Source organism: Pleurodeles waltl, chromosome 4_2 (genome assembly GCF_031143425.1).
Source record: "Pleurodeles waltl isolate 20211129_DDA chromosome 4_2, aPleWal1.hap1.20221129, whole genome shotgun sequence".
Taxonomy (NCBI): domain Eukaryota; kingdom Metazoa; phylum Chordata; class Amphibia; order Caudata; family Salamandridae; genus Pleurodeles; species Pleurodeles waltl.
In genome coordinates, this window is record NC_090443.1 from 343815651 (window position 1) to 343843233 (window position 27583).

At 42.7% G+C, this 27583-nt stretch overlaps 1 pseudogene; it reads right to left on the minus strand.

The window, feature by feature from the left end:
* LOC138293794 (medium-chain specific acyl-CoA dehydrogenase, mitochondrial pseudogene) overlaps positions 1–27583 on the minus strand; it is a 47653-nt pseudogene that overhangs the window by 3380 nt on the left and 16690 nt on the right.

Genomic DNA, 27583 nt, shown 5'->3' on the forward strand with positions numbered 1-27583 from the left:
AGTAAATGTGTGCAAGGATGCCCACGTAGCTGCCTGGCAGATATCCAGGACAGGAACTTGTGTTAACGCAGTGGAAGCAGCAGTCGTTCTGGTGGAATGAGCGTGCAAGCCCTCAGGGGGTTGCTTCGTGGCCAAAGCGTAGCATATCTTGTTGCAAAAAAGTACCCATCGAGAGATGGTACGTTTTTGCACCGCCTTCCCTTTCTTCGCAACCACATATCCAACAAAGTTCATTGTCCACCCGGAAATCTTTAACACGACTGAGATAGAACACCAACGCTCTTTTTGGGTCCAGACGGTGGAGTCTCTCCTCCTCATGAGAAGGATGTGGAGGTGCATACAAAAGTAGGCAAGGTGATGACTGGCCTACTTGAAAAGGTGTAACAGCCTTTGGAAGGAAGGAAGCCTTTGTGCGTAAGACCCCTTTGTCAGGGCGCACAGACAAGTATGGGGGCTTTCAAGAAAGAGCCTGAAGCTCACGAACTCTGCAAGCAGAAGTGATGGTAACAAGAAAAACTGTCCTGAAATTAAGGAGCCGCAAGGGACAATTGTGCATCAGCTCAAAGGGAGTACACATTGAGAAAGTAAGCACAAGATTGAGGTCCCACTGAGGCATAAATGGAGTGGGAGGAAGCAAATGGGTGAGACCCTAAAGGAATCTACAGACAATAGGAGAATTAAAGAGTTGAAGCTGATCAGGCAGCGTAAGAAAGGGCAAAATAGCTGATAAATAACCGATAATGGTGCCCAAAGCAAAACCCTGCTGGGCTAAGGAAAGAATGAACAAAAGAGCCTCCGAAAGAGGAGCAGAGAGGGGGGTCAACAGATGTGTTGGAACATCATGCACAAATATATGCCATCAACACGCTTACACCGTTTTGGTGGATGGACACCTGGCTGCCAAGACAACGTGACAGACTTTGGGGGGGGGGGGGTCAAAAGCCATCAACTGCCACCACTCAATCAGCATACATGAAGGCAGATTGGACAGGTTCAGATGGAGAACTGTCCCCCTGCTGCTGCCACAGAAGATCTTCCCAAAGAGGCAGCCTGAGTGGAGGGACAGTAGCTCTGGATACCATACTCTCCGTGCCCAGTCCAGAGCCACCAAGATAACTTGGGGTCCGGTCGTTCCTGATCTTTGAGAACTCTGGGCAGAAGTGGTATCGGTGGAAAAGCGTAAAGGAGGCCAGAGTACCACTTGAGACAAAAAGCATCCTAGAGCTACTGCTGGCTTGGAAACTCCAAGCAAAAAAGCTGACATCGCTCGTTCTCTGCAGAGATGAACAGATCTAACCAAGGCTCTCCCCACTGCTGAAAGACCTTGCGCCACCTCCGGATGGAGACACCATTTGTGATCGGCTAGGCATCGACGGCTGAGTTAGTCTGCTCTGGCGTTCAGAGAACCTGCCTGATGCTGAACCACCAGGGTATTGTGTTGATGTGCCAGCCATGTCCAGAGGCAGTGTCTTCTGACAAAGGGTCAAGGACCCCAACTCCGCCCCATTTGTTGCAGTACCATATGGTGGTAGTGATGTTCAGGAACACTTGCACTACTTTCCTTTTGAGAGAGGAAAGAAATGCCTTCAACGCAAGCCTCACGGCCCAGAGCTCCAGAAGATTGATGTGGAGCCCAGACTTCGCTGGAGACCAGTGGCCTCTGATCTCCAACTCTCTCATGTGGCCACCCCAGAAGTGACACATCCGTCACTTTGGATAGATCTGGCTAAGGAATGGAGAGGGATCTACCGTTGACCCAATGCAGATTTGAAAGCCACCTCTACAGGTCTTTCGCAGTCCCCTCTGAGATCTGGACCATGTCGGAGAGACTTCCCTGATGCTGCGGCAACTGGAACCTTCAAGTCCCACTGTAGAGCCCGCATTTGTCATCTGGCATGTGTCATTGGCAGGATGCAGGAGGCCATGAGGCCATGAGGCCCAGCAGCCTCAGTCAGTTTCACTAAAACCCAAGACAGATGCTGAAAGATCGGAATCATAGCCTGAATATCTTGGACTCACTTTTCCGGAGGATAGGCCCGAAACAGCACTGTGTCCAGAACAGCTCAGATGAAAGGGAGCATCTGAGAGGGAGTCAGGTGTGACTTCGGCATATTTATAGTAAATCCCAGCATGTACAGGAGGTTCACTGTAGTCTGAAGGTGGGAGACGACTTTCTGGGCTGTGTCCACCTTCAACAACCAGTCATCGAGGTGGGGGGGGTGAAACTGAAGCCCCCATCCTCCGCAGATGAGCTGCAACCACCCATCACTTTCGCAAACACCCGAGGGGCACTGCTAAGACCGAAGGGGAGCAAGGTAAATTGAAAGTGTGTGACTAGCACGAATCATAGGTAACGTCTGTGGGCAGTCAGGATGGGAATATGGAAATAAGCATCCTGCAAGTCCAACGCTACCATCCAGTCTCCTGGGTCCAAGGCAGACAGGACCTGAGCCAGGGTGAGCATTTTGTATTTCTCCTTCTTGAGGAAGAGATTGAGAGCCTGAAGGTCTACTATACGATGTATGCTGTTTTCTTTGTTGGGCACCAGAAAGTAGCGTGAATAACAACCATGACCTACCTCTGGTGCAGGGACCTGCTCTATTGCTCCTTTGGCCTAGAGAGCCGCAACTTCCTGGCAGAGAATTGCCAAATGATCCTCCGGAATATGGCTGACTGATGGAGGGGCAGATTCGAAGGGGAGGAAGGAACCCCTTCAAACGACCTGCAAATCCCACCTGTCCGTATTGATGGATTCCCAGTGGAGTAGGTGATGGTTAATCCTGCCTCCAACTGGACCGGAGTGAGGGGATGGACTAGGAGGATTTGAAGGCTGCTGCAGGGGTGGACTGGGCAGCACTCTGGTTCCCTGTCCCATGTCCACGCAGCAGCTGAACAGCATGGGTGGCACGGTGACTGGGACAGGACTCGACAGGGAGCCCCTTTCATGGCTGCGAAAGGCAGACTGTTGGGGGGCGAGGGGCAGTGGAAAAGCATAGGGACAGAGCGGAGCCAGGGAGTCCTTGAACCTCTCCAAAGCAGAGTCTGGCTTGTCTCCAGAGAGACAGGAGCCATCGAAGGGCATGTCTAGAAGAGTCCCCCGAAAAAACAGATGTACGCAACAAGGGGCGTGGCACCTCAAGGCCACCATTGTCGCAACCGATCTACCTAGAGAGAAGGTAGTGCCCAGCCCACATTCGAATGTGAACTTTGTTGCATTTCTCCCATTAGTGACAGCATGGGAGACGATAGCACGGGCCTCCTCCGGCATCCGTAGGAGAAATTGAGCGACAGTATCCCACGGAGAGGGGGTACAATGGCCCAAACGTCATGCGGTGTTTGACTGCAGTGTGAGAATGGAGAAAGAACACCTCTTGTTTCCAAATTGTTCCAGCCTTTCTGATTCCCAATCCGGCAGTGCGGAAGGGAATGCGCCAGCTGATGAGAATGTCTGGATGACAAGGCTCTCAGGCGTGGGGTGTTAGGGAAGGAATTTAGGGTCATTCAGGGCAGGCCAATGGCGGCGTGCGATTGTCCTGTTCATAGGAGCCCCTGTGTTGAGTCTGGATCAAGTAACCAAAAGGACTTCGGTGAGGGCTTCATTGAACAGCAGAAGAGACTCTGGTGCTGCAGCTCCTCCCCCCTCACCACACCCCATTATGAGTGTGCTCCAAGACAAGGCTGTGTGAGGAGCAGAGCGCCAATGTGAAGATGCTCTGTTGCAAACATTTGGGACTGTGTAATACCCGGCTGACCCCTAGCGAGGGCACTTGTGGGTGATTTGACATCCAGAGAGAGGCTGGAGCAGAGGCGCGTACATCAGCATGGGTTGGAATTTTACCTTCCCACGGCTAATTGAGGATTCACCCCTAACTAGTAACCCAGGCTGGATAAAACTCGAAATACAGGTCCTCTGTAAGATAACTTTTTCTTTTTGAAAAAACAATATCTAAACAAACGAGTGCCACTGAAACAGACAGTATAAACAATGTGGTGTATTCTGTGAATGATGAACCTTTGTGTTACTAAGATGTGTACACCCCCTTGCCGTCAGATAATATGTAACCTCCACTTAACTTGTTTACAGCTTTCAGGTAAGCAGTCTAGCTGCTAATGTGTTTTTGTTTGGTGCAGTGTGGAAACATTTGTAACTTTGACAGTATTGGGTTTCAACAGCAGCTAGAACGGAGGTGTTGGCAGGAGGCTGATGTTTGCAGGCAGAGCTTATCCTGGAGCTTATTTTTGGTGGAGCCATACATTCAGTTAGGCGCACACATAACAGATAAACATCAGATGTGAACCAAATCAATAACAGCTTACTTTACAATCTAACTGCCAAAGGAGTATATTCTTAAATTTGTTTAACTTCCTAGAGTGCTTGTGATCCAGCCCAGCCAGGGATGAGCCTTTATCATTGGAGATATTTCAAGCTACAAATTCACATTAGTACCTTCAACCAGCTCAACATGGTGCTTCTTCCAATGCCTCTTACTGTTTGCTCTAGATTCAGTGACTTGTTTTATTCTACGCTGTGCCAGGCTATGTTTTGAGAGCCAGTCAACCTATCAGTGTCAATACTGAATCTTGGAGATGGCAAAAAAAAAAAAAACGAACTTAAAAGAGAAGGGTTAATTCAGCCAAGTGCAAGTGGAATTAATTGCTTTAATTCAATACTGGAGAAGGGCCAACAGGGTCAAGTGAGTGAGAGGGAACACAGAAATTAAAACTATTTCAGGTGGACTCTGTCCTAGTCTACCTAGAACACAGATACTCTAGATGCCGGCATGCCGCTCTGACTACGACTGGTATGGTTAAGCTAACCACACACACCCTTCCCCTCAAGAGAAGATTAGAAGCGATGGAGCCTGTCCCTGATACACAAATTTAGATGAAAGGACTGGGTCATTAATTTTGACTAAGGCTTATCCGGAAAGAAACCTCACAGAGATAGCTGTCCAATTGCCTACAGATCACTTAATCCCCCACTTTAGACCTCCAAGTCATACAGGAGAAATCTGTAACCCCATAGTGAGAACCAAATCTCTGCAACCTCTAAGTCAATCACTAGCCTTGATGTAACCTACCCCACAGCTCCCAAACCATTTAGGCTATGCAGGCCCTATAGGGCAGTAAACTGCTGATGAGTCACCTGAGTAGGACCATTTCAACCGAAGTCATTGCCACTGATTTACGAAAATCAGTCACAGGAGATCAATCAATCAATCAATCAATCATAGTATTTATAAAGCGCGCTATGTACCCGTTAGGGTTTCGAGGCGCTGAGGTGGGGGGGGGGGGGGTGGAGAGGCTGTTTAGCGGTCGAAGAGCCAGGTCTTGAGGAGCCTTCTGAATGTGAGGAGGTCCTGGGTCTGGCGTAGCGGAGTGGGGAGAGAGTTCCAGGTTTTGGCGGCGAGGAAAGAGAAGGATCTGCCGCCGGAGGTCTTGCGCTGGATTCGGGGTACGATGGCTAGGGCGAGGTTGGCGGATCGGAGTTGGCGTGTTGGGGTGTAGAAGTTGAGTCTGGTGTTGAGGTAGGAGGGTCCGGTGTTGTGAAGCGCCTTGTGAGCGTGGGTAAGGAGTTTAAAAGTGATCCTCTTGTCTACTGGGAGCCAGTGGAGTTCCCTCAGGTGTGGGGAGATGTGGCATCGGCGGGGTATGTCGAGGATCAGTCGGGCGGAGGAATTTTGGATCCGTTGGAGTCGTTTGATGTCTTTGGTAGGGATGCCTGTGTAGAGTGCGTTGCCGTAGTCAAGTCTGCTGCTGACGAGGGCCTGGGTCACCGTCTTTCTGGTTTCTGTTGGAATCCACTTGAAGATTCTGCGGAGCATACGAAGGGTGTTGAAGCAGGTGGAGGAGACGGCGCTGACCTGTTTGGACATGGTGAGGGCGGAGTCCAGGATGAAGCCGAGGTTTCTTGCGTGGTTGGCAGGGGTGGGCGGGGGACCAAGGGCGGAGGGCCACCAAGAGTCGTTCCAAGCCGAGGGAGTGCGCCCGAGGATGAGGACTTCCGTCTTGTCGGAGTTGAGCTTCAGGCGGCTGATGTTCATCCAGTTGGCGATGGATTTAAGTCCCTCGTGGAGGTTGGTTTTGGCGGTGAGCGGGTCATTGGTCAGGGAGAGGACTAGCACACTCACTATATGCTCAAAACTATGGATAGGCCAGTATTGATTTCAAAAACTATGCTGAATCAGATAGCTTGCATGCTTCCTAACCATCCAGCTACTCAACCGAGCAAGTGTTCAAATGCATCTTGAAGTAAAGGCAGTTATAACAGACAAAAAAAAGTGGACCAAGCACCTAAAGTTGAAGAGGTAGAGGCATTGGATGTAAATCTGATTACTTTTATGGTTGGCCAACAGGAGATGGATGCACATTTCTTGTTTTGAGCCCAGGCCAAGTAAGATACTAGCTGAATCAACCAGCAAATGAAATTGTATCCAAGTTAGAGGATCCTGATAATCTGTCCATATTTTTTAACATATGGATCATAGGAGTACTGGTGGGGGGGCTGGAGCAGGTTAAGCAGATATGATCATTTGGCTGATACAAATGCTCTTGAACACAATGGGGGATGACCAAAAAAAACACAAAGTTACTGTTCAAAACTACTTAATTCGCTAGAGTCCTTAGAGTTCAAACAGACACCAACAATAGTGCTAAATCCTAAACAATGACTGCATGTTCAAGACTAATGTATACAAGAGACCAAACTATCTATTGCACAGTTACTAAGGCACTTAACTTCCGAGAAAGGATTTTCTGTTTGTTATCCTTCCTGGACTAGCATGGGAAGCTGCAAGGAAGGCAGAAAGAATTCAGAACTTTGATTCCTGAATTTAAAGAACTGGCCTTTTCCGTATCTCTTACAGGTTCGGATTTAAAAATTAATTGGTGGGCGCCTTTCAACATTTGTACAATTTATCAGATGCTCATGCACTTTATTACAGCATGTACAGTTTAAGGATCTGCAGTATGCTGCTCAGAGATTAGGGACTTTGTTCATAGAGTGCTGGTGGGCCATTTTTTTTTTTTTTTTTTTTTTTTTTTTTTTTTTAAGAGGATGCACACTTTTGCATTGGCAAAGACAAGTGGAGGAAGGGCCTGTCAGACGACTGGCTAGGCTCGTGGGAGGAAAGGAACAATGTCAGGGAAAGTAATGAAAGATTATGGTCAGTTTAGGGATAATCTGTTGCAGAACAGTAGAAGTACACTCACAGTAAAATCTCTCATATGGATAACACAAGAGTAGCCATCTAGGTTACCGATATTAATTACTTTATTAAGAATTATTTGAATGGTCAATTATATCAGGGTTATGTTATGTTTAAGGCCAAATGGCTTAAATCCAAAAGTAAGCAGGAAAGGGTTTGCCAGTGGCTAAACCAGTTAAAACCGGATTTAGCTTGTTCTTAGGAAATCCAAATATCAAGAAAGAATGAAAGTATACAGACAGGCTGCAGCTCAACTTCCTTAAGATAGCTCTGTTAAGGCACCCATTTTTCATTTAAAATGCAGCTGCAGACATTGTGGCAAATAAACGATCAGGCCCAAAGATGCCTTTTAGTCACCTTAAATACTGGAGACAGTCTCTAATGTAAGGTCAATGTGTGGAGCCAAACAACATAATCCCTCCCCTTTTAATGAAATACCCACAGCTTTGCCCAACAAGGTAGCAGACTTTATAATACATGGGGATTTTAATTGCATACAATCCCCAGTACCGAACACTATACATATTAACACATGTCTATGAATAGCCAAGATGAAGAAAGCTATTTTGCTACTAAGGGCTAAATATGATCTAATAGATTCATAGAGGTGGCAGAACCCTAACAAGTGTGGGTCATCAGGCTACCATAATCTCCTCCCCTGGTAGAGGGAGGAAGCTGCATTGGCAGGATGCAACAGACAGGCGTTTAAAAATCAGGAACAACTTCCAAAGCACAGGACATAACCAGCTTCCCTGGCAGCAGGGAAGGAAACCACATTTGCAGAATATGACAGGTTGGCACTTGAAAAGTAGAGCACACTTCACTCCTCCTTTCACTTTGGGCCCCCTTGTTTGACCTGGCATCCTTGGCATGGTTTCCCCGGTTTTGCCTCTGCTTCCTGTATTTCTGACTGTGTGCTGGATTTAGTTTTTTGCTAGTTTTTGGTACTCTGAGCACTTTACCACTGCTGGCCAGTGCTAAAGTGCAAGTGCTCCCTAAGTAAATTGTGAACATAATTGGTTACCCATGATTGGCATTTCTGATGTATTAGTAAGTCCCTAGTATAGAGCACCACATGTGTCCAAGGCCTGTAAATCAAATGCTACTAGTGGGACTGTAGCACTGATTGTGCCACCCACATGAGTCGCCCTGTAAACATATCTTAGACCTGCCACTGCCGTGTCTGTGTACAACTTTAAACTGCCATGTCGACCTGGCAAGAGCACCCACTTGCCAGACCCAAACTTCCCCTTTCAGTACTGGTAAGGCACCCCCCTAAGGTAGGCCCGAGGTAGCCCCATAGGCAGGGTACAGTGTATTTAAAAGGCAGGGTATGTACTGTGTGTTTTACATGTACTGATAGTGAAATACTGCCAAATTAAGTTCTCTATTGCAAGGCCGATCTCTCCCATAGGTTAACATGAGGAGTGCCTTTAAATACCTTTTAAAGTATAGTTTCCCTCTTGGGAGCAGATAGAGATATGATGTTTTGGGTCTCTAAACTCACAATTTAAAAATACATCTTTTGGTAAAGTTGTTTTTTAGATTGTCTGTTTGAAAATGCATTTTCTTGCTTAACCATTCTGTGCCTCTGCTTGGCTGCGGAATCCACGTCTGGGTCAGACTGACGGTCGGGCTGCTTGTGAACTCACTCTAGACATTAACGCAAAGGGAGTTGAGGTGTGCTCTGCATATCCTGATGGGTCTTCTTGGGCTAGAGTGGGAGAGAGGAGCTGACACCTGCACTTGAAGAGGGCTGTGACCTCACAGGCACAGTCTCAAACCCTCAAGAATGTGGCTGGGGCAGGGCAAGGAAGAGGTAGGGTCGTGTGCACTACAAAGACTTCCCTTTGAGGTTTTGCCCACCTAAAAAGGCGGAGATGAGTATAAGTATTGGACTGTTGACCCCACAATTTTAGAACACTTCTGGATCAAGAGGAACCTCTGCCAAGGAGAAGAGACGAGGAGCTGTGAGAATGAGCGCTGCCCCTTTGCTGTGTGTGCTTTGCTGGGTGGTCTACAGTTGCTGCTTCTGCCTTAGAGAGGACAAAGACTGGACTTTGCTGTGTATCCTGCCTGTGAAGTTTCTCCAAGGGCTTGTACTGAGGTTGCCGCCTGTTAAGTCTCAGGGATATCAAAGACTTCACGGGCCAGCACCTGGGCTCTATTGCTGTGACTCCCTGACTTGCCAAGTGGTGCCACATCCAGTCCCTGTGCCCATGGAAGGAGACACTGGTGAAACCAGAGTGAATATCCACACACTGGAGCAGAGTGGCAGAAAAATCTATGCAGCACCAGACTCGCAGTGGTTAAAAAAAAAAAAAAAAAAAAAAAAAAAAAAAAAGAATTGATGCAGCACCTGCCTCCAGCTGCAGATATGTACATCACCAGTTCAGCACAACTTCATTATTACAGTGCATCTGGAGTTCCCACACATCTACCCTGGGTGTCAAAACTCCAACATCACCGCACGGACCAGAGGCTGCCTGTCCTAAAATAGACTCAGTCCCTCCCTAAGAGGAAAGAATCAACGCATTGCTTACCCAGTGGGGAAAAATACTCAGCACACGGCCTCACTTGCGAATAAGGATTCAACTCATCGCTTGCTTTTCTGATGCATCCTCGGCCCTGCAGCTTTATTTTTGATGCATACCAGGTACTTTTTGCTAAGAACACATCCATTAATTCTTATAGATTAAGACTAACTTTAGAAAGTACTCTTTTCCTGTGTATGTTGGATTTTTGTCATTTTGGTCTTATACGATTTTGATAAAAATTGGTTGTTTCTAAACTGGTGTGGCGCCCTTTTGTGGTGGTGTCACGGTTACTGCAAATAGTTTACACATTGCCTCTGGGATAAGCCTGATGGCTTGAGACAAGCTTCCAAGGGGATGAGCAGAAGTTATCTGAACTGTGTATTTCCCTTACCCAGACTAGAGTGAGGGTTCCTAATTGGACAGGGTGTAAACTGACAGCTAACTAGAGACCCCATTTCCAGCACCCCTCCTTCTGTCTTTTTTGCTAACAAACTTCATTGCTCTTAACTTTATGAGGATAAAGGGGGGGGGGAGGGGGTGACAGAAAATGTTTCAGGGAGATAAGACAAATGCACCTCATCTTCGCATGCAGACACCCCACTTGACTCCTTTTTAGCAAGAGCTGCATTAGTCATTGCCAAATAAATTGACATGTCAGACTAATTTCCTTGGAACAAGGCGTTTCTCCCGCCAGTGGCTTAACTAAAGTGCCTGCTTTACCTATTGGGCAGAAGAATAAAGGCAGTACTGAAGCTAGCTAAGATTCACATAAGCCTGGCCAGGATCCTAAGCTCTCATGTGAAGGAAGGCCACCTGCAAAAAGGAAACGTAAGGTTAAGGATACTGGATGCATTAAGGCTGGGACTATCGATAATAAGGCAAAACTAAGGTAGCTGGAAGAGTCGCTGGCAACAGCAATTTATCTAGGCCTGTTTCTTGCATTTGCTCGGATAAACCCGGGGACTCTGTGCGCAGTCTGCTGTTAATTCAAACTAGTATTGTTCCCTTAGTTTAAAAAAAGAGAGACTAGAATTTGTCGTCTTAAACTTCCTGCATTAACAATCCAACGCGTAACTAGACACTGGAGTCAGTCCTACAAAGTGTAGCTATTACCTTTGAAAAGAAGGTCACAGTAGGTGACAGCCCCCCTGACCTGTGGGTGCCAAAGAGAATCCTCAATTGTGTTTATGTGGCAGGAGCCCCTGGTCTATTTGGTCCACTGACAACAGCGATTACTGACAGAGGAATGAGAACATGGAATCAAGAGAACCAGGTCACACAGATTATGCACCACAGCTGTAAACACCACTCGCCTGAATATCCCACCTGAACGCAGCCCTTACATTGTGGCTTGACTCCAACTCTACCCACTTAAGATCTAGCACTTTATTCAGCCTGGAGGATCTGGACTGACTAGGAAGTGGCAATGTGGACTAGTGTGGGGATGATGCAAATATCGACTTGCCTGTTTCAAAGGAGCAGCCTGATAATATGGGTCCAATTTCTGCTCCTCAGATGGATTTAGTATGCTGTAATATTTCTGGACTGAGCTCCAAACAGGAAGATCTGAAGTGGCTCAGCTTTGTTAATAAGACAGTGTGATGTTGCATGAAACTTGGTTAATGGGGGAGCTTACTTGGGATGGGTATGAATGTTTTACTATTCCTGCAAGTAGTCCTACAGGAGAGAGACTCTGGGATGGCTGGTGACTTTGGTACAGAGGTGTTAAGTTATTCTTGATCCTCCCTATAATATGTAGCCACGTGGTGATCCAGATTGTGGATTGTTCAATCAAGGTGATCCAGATTGTGGACAGTTCAATCAAGCGCATTTAATTTCTGTCAAATCAAGGATTTCATGTTATTGAGACTCGGAAATACAGAGCTGAATGTAAATTAGGTGGATTCTCAGTGATTGTAGGCGAGAACTTTAATGCCAGGCTTGACTCATACTTTATCTGACCCCTTTGCTGTGGAAACTGTCTGGATGCCTGGCCGATCATAGCGAGCTATTACTTTTAAAACATCTGTTGGTAATGAACGGTTGCAATTTGGCCAAAACTGGGGAAGTCCAGAACCACAAATCCCATTTTATAGGCTGTGGCAAGGAATTATCATTGACTTTTTATCTAGAGATTTGGTCAACTGTGTAGCCGCTGGGGGAATTATCACCAGTGGGTGCAGTGAGTCACTAATTTGTGCACCAAGGATACTGGTTTTAGACTTCAATGGTAGGGGATAGATAATTATTCTGTTTCAGCCAATGTTGTTAAAGCAAATCTGGGTTTGATCTTAGATCATCTGTTAAGTGAAGATCACCATCTCTACAGGTAATCACCTCTTTTGACATTCTAAATAACTGCATTAAATCCCTTCTTACAATCACAATCAAACACACTGCTAACAATAGCCCAGGCTGGCTTGGCAAGGAATGCTGAGTGGCTAATCAAAAGCTAAGTGATGCCTTAAATTCTAGGCCAGAGTTCAGAACAATATCTAAAGCACAACACTTTTATAAGCTCACTATTAAAAAGCGTAAGATAGTCCTTAAGGAGGAAGCTTGAAATGGACTCATTAGCTCTAGTAAAGAAGAAAAAAAAAAGGGCTACAAAACATTCTGGCAACCAATTGCCCTTCCTCTGACGAGCCTTACCCCTCCAACAGCTATGAAGTTTGACCTCAAACAGATCATTAAAGCCGTCTCTTGTAGTCCCTCAAACAAAATCCCTGGACCAGAAGGGGCTCCCATGGACCTGTACAAAGACAATTTTGACTTGTGCCACCCTCTACCTGCCCCAGTCATTACTAACACACTGAATGCTGCAGCATCTTGTAAGATTCCAGCTTCCTGGCAGCAGGCCATTACTGTTCCTTTTTTTTTTTTTTTTAAAGGGACTTCGGCCTGTATCAGCAGGGATCCTGTCTATTTCACTCTTGGACTTTGAATAAGGTGGCAGACAGAGTGATTTTGCATAGGATGGAGGACTGGGTTAAGCAGAATGGGACACAAGCAGGGCTCAGTATGGATTTAGGGACAGCCTGGAGACTCAGTAACAGTGCATCAACCTTAGCCTAACAGTTGCCAAATATACAATTGCCAAGAAAGTCTCACCTTATCTAGCCTTTATGGACCAGAGCAGTGCATTTGACAAGGATCAACTGATCTAAACTGTGGCTTATTCTTCATCAGATTGTTATGTTTTAGGATCTGGTGGACTGCCTATGTGCACTGCGAGGTCTCAGCAAAGGTGAGGTTTGATATAGATGGAGAAGGTTCACCTCTGTTTCCTTTGATTGGAGGTGTCCAACTAGGGGGTGTCTTGGCACAGATTTAGTTTCTCCAGTACATAAATGATCTAATCTCTTTTCTTATTGGAAACTGAATACCTACCCAGGATAAAGTCTGATCTAGTGCAGGCATTATTGTAGCCGAACAATGTGGTTCGGGACTTACGCACACCCAATGGGCTACGGGCCCTAGTTGATAATTTCATATATTTTCTGGACAATGTAGAGTAAGATACCAACATTGCCAAGTCATATTATATAGTGTGCAGGTACAGCGCAGTAAGGTCAGACCTATATCCATCAAGGAAAGTAACGTCACAAAGGTTAGAGAATTCTCTCATTTGGGAGTGATTTTTGATTCCAATAATAGTTTGTTGCCCGTTCAGTTGGGGCATATTTGATGGATCCATCAAAGTTGGCAATAAACCCATAATGTTCTTATTGGAAAAATATCAATTAAAATTGATAACTGTTCTCACAAATGGGGCTTTAGAGATTGTAGCAGCCTCCACAGGGAAGCAAATAGTTTTTGCAGGTGGCTGCTAGCACTTGGTCCAGCAGCTCTCAGTATTTCATGCATAAAGTACTGGGTCTGGCCTACATGAGCGAGTTGGTGGGGCTTGCTCCACTCTCTTTGGGCCTCCATTTGGGATAACCTAGAGGCTTCCTTTAACCAAGAAGGCATTATGGATGATCTGTCTTGCGACCACTGGTTAAGAGTTCTGTGGCTGAATTTTATATAGTAACAATAGTAGCCATGGGAAGGCCAGATTCATTTTTAAACTGTATGTTCTCTATGGGGAATTTAAGTAATTTCAAAGATTTGCTCCTAAGTAGGGAAGAACTCAACATGGAAGGTAGAGAGGTTATGAAATACAACTCAAGGGAACTGATCTGTGTGCAAACGGTTAAAGGTGTTGAGCGATATCTCCTGTATGTTAACCCCACAAGGGAAAGAACATTGCTGACAAAATATAGTTTGGGCGACATAAGATCCTACCCACGTTTTCCAGTTTCTCAGTTTGAACCTAAGTCTATTCTGCTCTGCCCTGTGACAAATCTTCCCACAAACCTTGGCCAATGTTAATGTTTTGGCATATTTTATAAAGTATTTAGGTGAAAATTACAGTTATTACCCATCCTTAAAAACAGGGTTCTTAATCAATAGAGGCCTGCACTTCATCTTCGCATGCTCCCTAATCATGTTGTATGTCATTCTGTGGAAGCCTTCCTGAAAAATGCTCTGTATTGGGAGGAGTCTATTGCTTTTTTAGTAACCGTGTATAAATAACTTGTTTTATTCTTGCCTTTCTGAATGTACTCTCACAGCATTTATCTGTTTATTATACTGCGATTTTGAGTGCCGTCTATTGAAGTGGGAATGTTCTTATGGAGTGCCATGTTTTTATTATAGATTTATTTATTCTTTTAGGAGATATGTATATATAGTTAGTCAAGTGGGCTTATTCCTTCTACTCCCCAGTCCACCAACATTACAGGATTATTTTCTAGTTAGTAAAAGATTAACAAATCAATGCAGATTATTTAACCCTTTGATGGGTATTGGATCATTCCCTTATTTTGATGGAGCTACAATTATTTAATGGGCTAGCTCCAAACCAGATGTGGCCCTTCCTGAAATATCTAGAGTAAGAACAGCAGTATATTAATGAACTACAGGCACAACTACGTGAATTTATAGATTTCAACCAAGTGTCAGGTAAAAGTTAGTCTGGGGTGCAATGAAAGCATCATTAAGAAGGTTCACCAAAGAATATGTCAAACATTCTAAGCGTTTAAAGATATCTGAGGAGAACCACCTTCGATCCAAACTAGCCGATTGAGAAGAATGTGTTCAACTAATATAGACATCAGTCAAATCCCCTTCTAAAGAAATATGGGAGGACATTAGAAATTGTCACTCATGAAGATATTATCCATTACTACAAAACACACACCAAGTTAGGAAGTATAAACAGCTAAAAATTGAACACGGTAATGAGATTGGCACCTTATTAGCAGCACAAACACAATTATGAACTTCCACAGGATATGTGCTAATTTAAGAAATGGAGACATCTCAGAGCAGCTTGGATACTTAAAATCAACAGGTTTTTACAACCAACTTCAGACCTTGGAACACCTAGACCCTGGAGAAGGCTGGGAGATAAGAGGCAGGTATAAAAACATTACCTGATAGTAGGAATATGCCTACCCTTTGAGAGGCAGATCAAGCTGAATTAAATAGGGGAATCTCCTGATAGAAATAATTTAAACTATTAAACCAACACCAGCAGGTAAGACTATTGAAATGGATGCAACTTAGTCTAAAAAGTTTGCTAACTTTTAATACCAATAGTAACACCCCTATTTTTCAGCTATGCACTGCACTTTAAAGGGCAATGATATCTCAATCGTCAAAAAAATGCTCACATAATAGCATTTTACAAACCTAATAAAACACTGGAGCTGATAAGATCATATTGCCCCATTTCACTATTGTGTTGAGACTGAAATATATACCAGAATTATAGCTGGCAGGCTTTATAGCAAAATTGTACCACTGGTTACCTCCTCACATGTTTTTCCTCAGGAAAAGGCAACAGACATACAATATTAGCTGCAATCTTAAGTGAATGGGCTGAAAAACTGCAAAAGCCATTGGCCTTAATGGCCTAGGTGTGGAGTAGGCTTTTGATTGGGAAAAGTGACAATTTCCACTTTCAAAAGTAGAGTTAATATAATCAAAACAATCATACTTCAAGATTCTGTACCTATTTAGGTCAGTGCTAAGCTATCTTCCCTACAATTTCTTAAACAAAACTAGAAAAGCCCTGTGCAAGAATGTATATGGCCCATAGAGATCAGAGAAGAGCAATGTGTTTCCTAAAGTTAAAAAAAAAAAAAAACTATTAGTGATTCTCAACATTTTGATGCTTAAGGAAATATAAAAGTACACATCAAGCAAATATTCAAATTACTAAAGATATAATTATTTTATATTGAAAATTACATAAAAATCGAAAAATTTCAATGTTTGGTTTTATTTAGGAAAGTTGAATCCTCAGGTCAGATTCTACATTTCCAAAGCAATTGGCTGTTTTTATTTCCATAAGATCCGAGAAAGCTTTTTTACATAGACATGTGGTGGAGAAAGGAAATAAAACCAAACAAGTCTAGCCTCTCAATAGCCCCTCTTTCCCATGTAATTCATCTCTTTTATAGCACTGGGAAAAAACGTTCTAATTAGTGCCATGCAGTTTGGAAGCAGCTCTATGACAGTTTATAGCTCACTGTGCTAGATTACGATTGTAACTAATGAACTGCACACAAGAGTGTGACAAAAACAGTAACCCACTGTGCTATGCACAAAACATACTGTTCTTTGCATGATGCACATTCTTTGCGGCAGGCATATTAAATCATCTGCGCTACCTTTGAGTAAAAACTGCCACTAGACAAAACTCCCATCTCTCTCTAGCAGGTACATTAATCACTATAATCACTAGAGTTCTCTTATTTGGCCGCAAGCTACTGGATGTACAAGGAACTTTGCAGTGCTTTTAAAACTTCTGCACAAAGGAAGTAATAAATATAAAAAACTGGCACGTCAGAGGCACCAGCTGGGTAAGTGCCTTCGTAATATTTGATCTCCTTACCAATTTACTTCCCTCCACCCCCAATATGCTAACCCCGAGCATCACCTAAAAAAGTGCAATACAAGAACCTTCAAGATCTATGCAAACTAAATGGCAAAACATATCTGGATTGTTAGAAATGGGATCTTCGCACTCAGGTTGCCCCCTGTCCTAGCAAGGACCCTCACTCTAGTCAGGATAAAGGAGAAACACACCCATTATCCCCTACTCGCCCACTTGGTAGCTTGGCACAAGCGAAAGCCTTAACCCAGAGGCAATGTGTACAGTATTTGTACCAATACACACAGGAATACAGTGAAACACTACAAAATGGACAACGTGCAGGTTTAGAAAAATAGTAAATATTTATCTAAATAAAACAAGACCAAATACGATAAAAATCCACAATCAAAACTATGACTTTAGCAATTACAAATACAGAAATAGTACCTAGAAGGAACGATTGCTGGAATCTTATGTTAAAGCGGTGTTGTGACTGTCGTTTCCCACAAAGCAACGCCACTGGCGCAGTTTACGGAGTCATACTGACCCCCAGGTACAGTACCCTAGCGAAACATGTGGAAAACAGGCCGGAGCACGGAGTCGGGGAGCGAGGCGTCACTGGATCCGATGCAGCATCTGTTCCGGTGCTGCGGCGTGAGGTTGCGTGGAGTCGGTCCCTTGGCACCTCTGGCAAAGTTACAATGCTATGGGGCGCACCTTACGGGGTTGCGACCACATCACAGGTGCTGCAACGGAGTTGGGTGTCATGAACTTCAGGCATGCAACACTCCAACTTACGACTTCATATGGACATCAGCGGCTGCAGTGACGTTGGGCCTACATTGATGGTGGGGTCATTGCGCGTCAGTAAGGTCCATGGATCCAGTTGTAGGCATTGCAGGCTTTGTGCAGTGGCTTCCTTAGCGAAGTGATCACAGGATTTTCACCAGAAATTTACTTCCAGGGGTCCAGGAACTGGAATGGCACCCTCTGGCAAGAGAGTCTACAGCATGCAGACTCAGAGCATGGTTGCTTAAGTTGATGAAGTCCTTGCTGCTCCTGATGCTTCAAAAAACAGGAGGCAAGCTCAGCCCTTGGAGATACCTCTCAAGCATGAATGCACAATAAAGTCCTGGCTTTGCCCCCTTTTCACAGGCAGAAGCAGCAACTGCAGGATAGCCCAACAAAGCACAGCCACAGGCAGCTCTTCCCCTTGAATCAATCTAAAGTCTGGGGTTTTGGGTCCAATACTTATACCCCTTTTTGCCTTTGAAGTTGCCCAACTTCAAAGAAAAGTCTATTTACAGGAGCTTGCCTTGCCCAGGCCTGGCTCAAGACACACCAGGGGGTTGGAGACTGGTTTGTGTGAGAGCAGGCCCAGTCCTTTCAAGTGTAAGTGACCACTCCTCCCTCCAGCCTAGCACAGGTGGCCCATCAGGATACGCAGGTTATACCCCAAAACCCTATGTGTCACTGTCTAGTGGAGATGAACAAACAGCCCAGCTGTCAGTCTGACACAGACAAGGAAACCACAAACAGACAGTCACAGAATAGTTTAAGCAAGAAAATGCCCATTTGCTAAAAGTGGCATTTTTAAACTAAATCTAAAAATCACCTTCACTAAAAGATGTATTTTTAAATTGTGATTTCAGAGACCCCAACCTCTACATTTCTATCTGCTCCCAAAGGGAAACTGCACTTTAAGGACAGTTAAAGGCAGCCCTGTGTTAACCTATGAGAGAGATAGGCCTTGCAGCAGTGAAAACCCAATTTGGAAGTATTTCACGGTCAGGCCATGTAAAACACATCAATGCATGTCCCACCTCCAACATATACTGCACCTTGCCCATGGGATACCTTAGGGGTGCCTTACATGCAAAGAAAGGGAAGGTTTAGGCTTGGCAAATGAGTGCACTTGTCAAGTCAAATTGGCAGTTTAAAAACTGAGCACACACACACATACACACACACACACACACACTGCAGTGGCAGATCTGAGCCGTGTTTACAGGGCTACTCATGTGGGTGGCACAATCAGTACTGCAGGCCCACGAATAGCATTTGATTCACAGAGCCTAGGCACCTCTAATGCACTTTATTGGGGACTTCCTAGTAAATCAAATATGCCAATTATGGAAAAACCAATTACACATACAACTTCACATTGGGAGCACTTGCACTTTAACACTGGTCACCAGTGATAAAGTGCCCAGAGTAACAAAAACAGTCCAAACACACAGCAACAACCAACCTGGGAAGTAGAGGCAAAAGGTTAGGGAAAACCACATCAAGGATGCCAGGTCTAACAGATATATGCTGATATCAAACTTTATACCACTTCCAATTGTCCTTGCAAAAATAAATTGGAGGTACCCCAAACCTATTTGGGAGAACATCCAGTTCATTTATAAATTTTATGATAAAGGTACTATAAAATAATTTACAACCATCTGGAAATAATTTATTATGCCACACAGGGAATTCTATCTAGACCTTCAAATCAGAGCATGATTACGGACTATAAAAATCACAACATACAATCCGATATTCTCCCTAAACTAGACATTGCGATGTTAAATGAGAACCTGTTAAGTACATCAAAATATTAAGAGATATTTATAGAAGTTGCTCTGGATAAAAACTTTGGGCACTGAAATAGTTAGAATGGTTATTTATTGAGATCACCAAAAAGACATTCAATGAATGTGCAGGCCAATTCAACTAAAACTAATTGCAAAACTATGGTTAAAGCCCTACTGGAATCCATTTGATTTCTAAACTACGACAACAAAACTTTGTAAGTGGTATTTCCTACAAAATACCAGATACCCTACAAGTAAGTCAGAGGAAGTTGACAGACTGCACATACTTGTGACTTGCCTGGTTAATAAATAATATTGGGATAAAATAGTAACATAGCTACGGCTGTAAGCATACATATGAGATGATCCTGCTGTTGATCACACTGGGATCTGATAAGGTATCCAATCCTTTTGTTTTCTTAGCATTAATAATTGTACGGCTTCACATTGCAGAAGTAATATACCAACTAACTTTGCTGTTTGGAGTCATGGACATATAATATTTTGAATATTTAGATATGGGTGCATACCATCATTTATGTTGGTTTGGGATCATACTGAGATTGATGCAATCATGTAATGACAGTAGCTCTTTGTGGATCAGTTTACATCTGATATGTAATATATATGGATATATTAATTTGTGCATTCAGGTAATTATGTGAACTAATGGTAACTATATATAATCCCAGTTATAAGATTCTATGTTGGAATATGTAAAAGTGTATTTATATGAAGTGTACATTTAAGCTTACTCCAGAAGACCATTTCAAATAAATAAAAATAATTGGCAGAATAATGCGGGCAATGGTAGAACAAGCAACAGAATGCAATTAAAGACTTGGGTGCAAAATTTAATTTAAACTTTGCACCCCATAAATTTGCCGCAGCTATGGAATCCTGGAATTGCATGGATTGTTTCTGCACTACCTTTTGAAGCGGTCATGAGCTGCATTATGTAATTATCAGTGGGGCTTTGTGAAATGTGTTTATGTTCCATGAAGCCCTCAGCAGTCTTGCTATGTATAAATTAATGTGGGTAGTGTTGTTTATTCTTTTATGCCCTAGGATAAACATGCTTACTTGAAAGGTTGACTACCACTGGTTGAGAGTATCTTGGTGCGGTTGGAAGATCTTAGTGTATTTTTCTCTTTCTGTCCAAAGTTTGATTTTCTGTCCCACCTACCAGTAGGCAGACAAAGGCTTAGTTGTTTTAGTTTTCCATACTGTTTCAAGTATTTTTGAAATCATATTTTGATTGTTAGTATGGCATGTATTGTGAGCTAGGTTGAAATTACAAAGGGTGCACTTTTGAGTAAGTCTTTGATTCCTGCTAAAGGATGAGATGCTCTGCTCCAAATGGCACCCTACCTGTGAAATGGCTTTGGAAGATGGATTACATAATTTGTGGCTTAGAGTGGAATGGAATCACTGCTGACAAGAAAAAGGTTACAATTCTTCCGTTCATAGAAGATACATTTGTAGTGGAGAAAGATTGATGATTTGAAGCATGCTATGTTTGAGATGAAGCTGCAGCCTAGACATGCGGTTTGAAGCTTTCAATGAGTGGGGCTACATGGCAAATGAGAGCACATAAGAAAATGCTGAAAGGGCTAATTGGTAAAGCTAGCATTAGAAGGATGCAAGAATGACTTCACAGAAGGAGTCACTGAGACAGGAAATGCTAGAAACCACAGGTCTTGTCCTTGTGATAACTTATCAGTCAGACATAAAGAAGCAAAGATGGAAAAAATTATGAAAAATGAGAATGATTTTGAGGTAAAGGATGAGTTAAGGAACAGATTGACTGAAGTGAGACCATCTCCCTAAAATGAGGATCAAGTGCAGGTGACGGAGATTGGAAGAGCAGCAGAGGAGCATATCAGGAAAGAGGAGATGGTATCTAGTTCGCCTTCATGTATTAAGACCAAAGTGGTGAAGATTAATACTTTTAAACTCAAGAGATTTTAGAAAATATGGCAGAAAGATGAACATAAAGTAAAAATGTCAATGTATAATAAAAATGAATTATCATTTGTGGGCGCAGAAGCAGGAAGACAATCTCATGGTGCATTTGAGAACCTTCAAGTATTGGCTAGAGAATTAAAAGAGGATTTAAAACAAGAGAACTGGTGAGTCATAAGATAGGACTCACTGAAAATAAAGAAATAACCACAGGATATGCCCAGGGCATCAAAAAAAGATCAGGAAAAAGAAAGAATGTGAAAGTGATTCTGAATGAGAGGTGCTTGTTGAGTTTCCATTGACAGAAGTGCACGGAGCATGTGTGTGTATCTTGGTAAAGTAGTGATCTTTACACATTTACAAAGAATTTCCCAAAGCTCATAGAGGACACTAAGGAGAGGTATACAGCTGTTGAAAGCATTGTCACCATTTTTAAAGTACTAAAGAAAGAATTAGGTGCTTTATTTTCAATTGCTGTGCTTCAAGATTTGCGGACTGAGTTTAAGGCCTTAGCACAGGGGCCAGAAGAACCAGAGAGATGCCCCTCATACTAAGCCTTCTCCAATTCCTATGTAGTAATATAACTAGGTTATCAAGCACTGGAAAACAAAGATTCCTCAGAAACAAGTTGGTCACAGACTAAGAGAATGATGCCGAAATCAGGTGAATCCGTGCAGGCATGAGATTGATGAAAATATTAATAAAGCACAGATGAGAAATGACTCATGCCACAAATGTGGGAAAAATGGACACTGGAAACAGGAGTATAAGCTTAATCCAAATCAATTTCAAAATGAGTCACAAATGATTTCCTAAATGCAGCAGAATATAAATAAGGTGGCACAGAATGAGATGATAGTCAATTGTCCTAGCCCTATCAGCATCTATGCAAAACATGGAAAATCCAAAGCTGTTCGTTGATAATATGCCTTCAGCTCCGCTCATACAACAGCCTATGCAAACTAATATGCAACGCTAATGTGCAGACTTTCAGATTTCCATAAAGTCTTCAGTAATTAATGATGATTTTCCACAACTCACAAGTACAAACCGAGGTTCCTACAGGACAGTGTTGGGAACAGTGATGGTGTCTGAAGGGGGGTGGGGGGGCATTACCTACTTAGGGCAGTCCTAGTGGTCAACTAGAATTGTCCTTTTGTGGAGGGAGAATACAATGGCCATCTAGTATAATTTCTGATTGCTATAAGTGCTAACCCCTCCACAGGTAGACTAGTAGATGTTCCCAATCCACCACTCTGGAAAAGTAATTCAAGTTGCAAGCATTTCAAAGAAACACGTGACCAATAAGTTGTCTGCTAATGCCTGGCTAAAAATTGAGTTACTAAAAAATGACCATGAATTCATAATCAGTAAGACCAGTTGATTTGTTGGGATGAGCTCTCCTGTGTAAATTTAATTGTGTAAATTACAGAACATCTGATGTGATTTTAAAATCTGAATTCTCATCCTTTGACTGAATACCAAGAACCGAGATTTAAAATGCTCCCAGTTCTCACTGGCACACTACAGATTTAAGACCTACTATAGACAAAGAGGTCTAATTTTTCAGGAAAAGATATTGAATTGATCAGAGGTACAGAGCCAGTGCAGATCACTTTAAACTTTACTCGTGAAGCAGGAGGTGATTTCACCTAAAATGACTGATCATGTTATCCTAAAATAACTATTAAAGAGCTCATGTTACTCAAAAGGAAAATAGAGAACAGTACAGGGCCTGACCAAAATTAATGAGTGATCCCTTGTTGGTCAGTGGTACTGAATTCTGCAATATTGTTTCAGACTCCTGCACAATCCAAGTGGTTTACTGTCATACATTTGTGTGAAGCATTTTTCTTCATTCCTCTTCACAAAGACAGTACATTTTTGTGTTCAGATCTGAAATAGAATCCCACAAGTGTATGGCGAAAGTTCTTAAATCCTTTCCCAAAACCCCGAAAACGATACGAAAAGTGTCAATTTGCCCTGGGACTCAGTGATAGCTCAATGTATTGATGACCTGTTAGTCGCAGCCAAAACAAGAGCACGGAAGAGTTGGCATTTGCTTAGCTGAATCAATAGACTGAAAATGGACAAAGTATCTTGTGTAAAATTACAGTACTGTCAGGAGGAAGTGTTTTGGGACACCAAATTGAGAAGGAAGAAAGAAAGGATTCCAAAAAATGCATATCTGATTCTGAAAACGAATCCAGCAAGAACTAGGAAAGCAGTGAGGATGTTTCTTGGAATGGTTGACTGCTTTTGTCAATGGATTTCAAACTTTTCCATGACAGCAAAACCTTTACAGAGGCTGACTCAGTGATGTGAGCAGCCCCGTACCTTGGGACAATGAATGCATGTAAGCCTTCCTGGAGCTCAGTCTGTGTAGCGACCCTTCTCTAGGAAAGGCACATTACAAGAAAGGTTTATTTATTTATTGTCACGAAAGAGTAAGGTGCACACAGACAAATTGGGGAGGGGGGGAGGGGAGAGGGAGCAGGTAGGAGTGTCTGCACAAAGCGACCCACTGCATACTTTCTGCCACACTATGCAGTGGCTGCCCTGCTTCCAGGGTGTATGAAGAGCACTGCAACAAATTATTTCGCAATTTTTCTAAGTGAGATGATTGTGCTGGTTCCACTTTGTTGAGATACTGCTGACACACACACACTAAGAATCTTACAGATGCTCAACTACAAGTAGATTGTTCTGGAGGTAAAGAATGTTTCACTGAAATGCTGCAAAACCCTCAATCCTGCAACATCACTACTACAGCCCAAGAAGAACTTGATAACCAAATAGAAGTATGTAACCATGACAGCACTGGTGTGACTGGGTTGTGCACCAACCCAAGACTGGTTAGTCAAGCACCATCTACAAAATGAAGCCACATCAGAGAGAGTGAGTGAAACACCGAATCTGAGAGACCATTATGGAACTCCTCAAGCAGCATATTCAGTTTATACAATGGCTATGGTTGTGGAAATACTGTTCTTGTGTAAAATAACTTCAGCACAACTAGCAGAACTAATGGCAATTACAAGGGCATATTGCACAGCCAATAGATTATTGAAATCTATACTGATAGTAAATACGATTTTGGAGTGGTCCATGTCAATTGTGGTCACAAGGGTGACATCCATTAGCACCCCTATTTGAAACGGACAACAAATTCTGGATTTTTTCAAAGTCCTACAGTACCTAAAGAAGATTGCTGTTAATTGTGCTGCACATAAGAGTGGAGGTGCCTTAACTTCATTAGGCAATATGTTTGAAGTTGAGGGTGAGAAGTATTACACTCTTACCTCAAGTAAATTGGGAAAAAAAAATCAAAGTGAAATGGAAAAGGTCAATAGTTTGTCAACGTCAACTTAATCACTTAATGAGCACAGGGAATTGAGAAATGAAGTGCCAGAGGATGAAAAGAAAAAAGTGGAAGAAAATATGATGTTCAAAAGAAAATCAGGGGATTTAATTGCCCGCTGAAAAGAGATTTGTACTGATTTCATGTTGTTGCTGAAGTCAAAATACATTCATGGGCCTGCATATGTTAGACATGATGGTATATGGTCAATCTTTACAAATATTGGTTTAATACACATTTCAGGAAAATTGCTGAAACACTGTCAGAATTTGTCAGCAGGTAAACATGGAGGGGGGGGGAAATAGGACTGGACCACAAAGGAAAATCAGAGGGTCCTTTCACGGGTTTACAAACTGATTTTGTGGAAATACCCCTGTGCAGAGGCTTAAAGTATATTGTAGCTGTTGTTTGCTTGTTTAGTAGGTGGGTTGAGACTTTTCCAACCCACAGGTGTGACTCAGTAACTGTAGCAAAGTCTTTTTTAATGGAGGTAATCCCTAGATTTGGTTTACCACCTTCTGGAGAATCAGAGAAGAACTCAATTTAAAAATGAAGTTATGAGAGCCCTGAATGTGGAGCAGCAGTTCCATTGTGGATATCATCCAGTAGCATCAGAAATTGTAGAGAAGACCACTGGTACCCTGAAAGCAAAGTTGGCCAAAGTGTGCGCATCAACAATATTGAAGTGGCCAAATGCCCTTCTCTTAGCTCTGCAGAGTATGAGGAGCACCCAACAAGACCGCAGGGCTGTTTGCCAATGAAGTCTTAATGGGGATGAGCAATGACTATCCTTGATACACTTTCAGCTATGAATATTACTGATGATCTGATTCTGGATTATTGCAAGTGTTTGTAGCCAAATTCATCAGGTGAGAGATGGAGTATACCAAATCAGCCAAAGCCAATACGTGAAAAAGCATGACACTACCTAGAGACTGGTACCTGGGTTGTGGGATGAAAAATGCTCATAAGTGTTACTTGGAGCCTTGATGGTAAGGACCTTACCAAGTGATCTCGGTGATTAATATGGCTGCGAAGTGTTGAGGTTTGCCACATTGGATCCACGCAATTCTCACAGTGAAGACTGCAGATGAAGTAGTGACAAGCCACAAATGCAGAGATGGAAGCTCGAGTTTGCTACATGAGTTCGGAGAGATGATAACAAAGTTAAAGAATGGGAAAAACAAAAATAACAAGAAAATCAAACTTCCAAAATGTAAACTCTGAAAACCCCAAGAGAAACTCAAGCTGCTCCAGTTGCAAGTTGTGCAAATGGGAATATATGTCAAAGATGGAACCAGAAAAAAGACGCTGGTCTAAGAGGCTATCAATTTCTGTTGGCTGAATCTTCATGATTAAACATGAATGAGGAATGAAAATAAGCAACACTGAATGATTTTTCGATGGAAAACAACCTGATTTTTTTTTTTAGAAGAAAGGCTTGATTTTCCATAGCGTGCCTGAAAAATTTATATTAGAACCTTAGTCATTAATGCCCGCTTTTGAAGATTAATTTGTACCTTAGGTATTCAAAATAAAGATATAGTTTTGTGCCTGCATTGAACTTTCCACACTGAGCTCTTGATTTTATGAATTTATCTTGATTAGAGATTTAGGGCCACATGTAGAAAGGTATGTGTTTACGATTACCAAATAGCACATTTTTGCAATCCGCGATTTGGTAATCCAAAGTCCCATGTACAAATGTGTGTTTTACACTTTGAGAGTCCCAGTGGGTTACAAATAGACCTACCTCATGAAGATTAATGAGGTAGGCCTCAGTTTGGGACCCATTAGGAATCGCAAACATCTTAAGGATGGTGGCCTGCTAGGGTCAGCAGACCACCATGTCTGATTGCTTTTCAAGAAAGCAATCTTGTTTTTGGAAATGCGGCCCATTTTCCTTAATGGAAAATGGGAGGAGTTTCAAAAAGAAAAATTAAACGATTTATTTTCATTCTTAAGAGTAGGCAGTGCTCCATGGGACCACTTCCTGTTCTTGAAAAATGCTTTAACAAACATTCACAAAGGGGAAGGGGTCTCTTAGGAACCCATTCGTGAATGGGTTACCACCTACTTGAAGTAGGTGGTAAAAGGCCAGCATTTCGGTTGCAACCCATTCTTATATAATCACTGTGAATCAATATTAGGAAGGGCCACCCAAAACACACCCCTTCCTAATAACGAATTGCACTTAGGGCTTTCTATATTTCAAAAAAGCCTTTTTGCATTCGCCAACGGGCTGGTTCGATTAACACAAAAAGACACTGTCCATGTGGCCCTTAGTTTTTTTTAAGCTTGGATAAAAAGGACAGCTGCTTGCAACAAAAATATTCTACTTGGTATTAACAATAGTTTTTACTATTTTTATATTAACATTGTTCGATATACCAGTGAGTCTGTACTACCCAGCGGGCCATGCCTCTGAAGATAAAAATGATATGCATCATAGTAGATATACTATAAAGAGTAGACTAGATCATAGAGCAGTTTCTTTGGAATTTTAGGGAAAGTACTTATGTGAACTGAATTACAGAATATCAGAAGATAATGAATGTTCCAAATTGTTACATATTTACCTGCCTACTTTTGTTTCAAAAGAAACAACAACATTACTGGACAGAATCTACTGGAGGAGTATGACGTGGATTATGAGTTACCTTTTGATAAATTACCTGAAATTAAGAATTTGGCTTCTGATAACAAACACAATACAGCTATTGTAATACCTAACCAAAGTTTTATTAAACTAATGATAAACTTTATAGGAAAATTTAAGAAAAGGATAGTGACATTAGTAGACGGGCAAAAGAAGTAAAAGATGAACTTACAAGAAGATGCAGAGAAGAGATTTAGAAATTTAAAGATACATTCTAGACATAGAATTACTCAGGAAAAAAGGAGTTATATGTATGATGCACAATCTACGCGATGAATGGGACACTCCCAAGAAAGGGATGAGTGGTATGATTATATAGTTGGCCGAGATATGCTGAGTTACG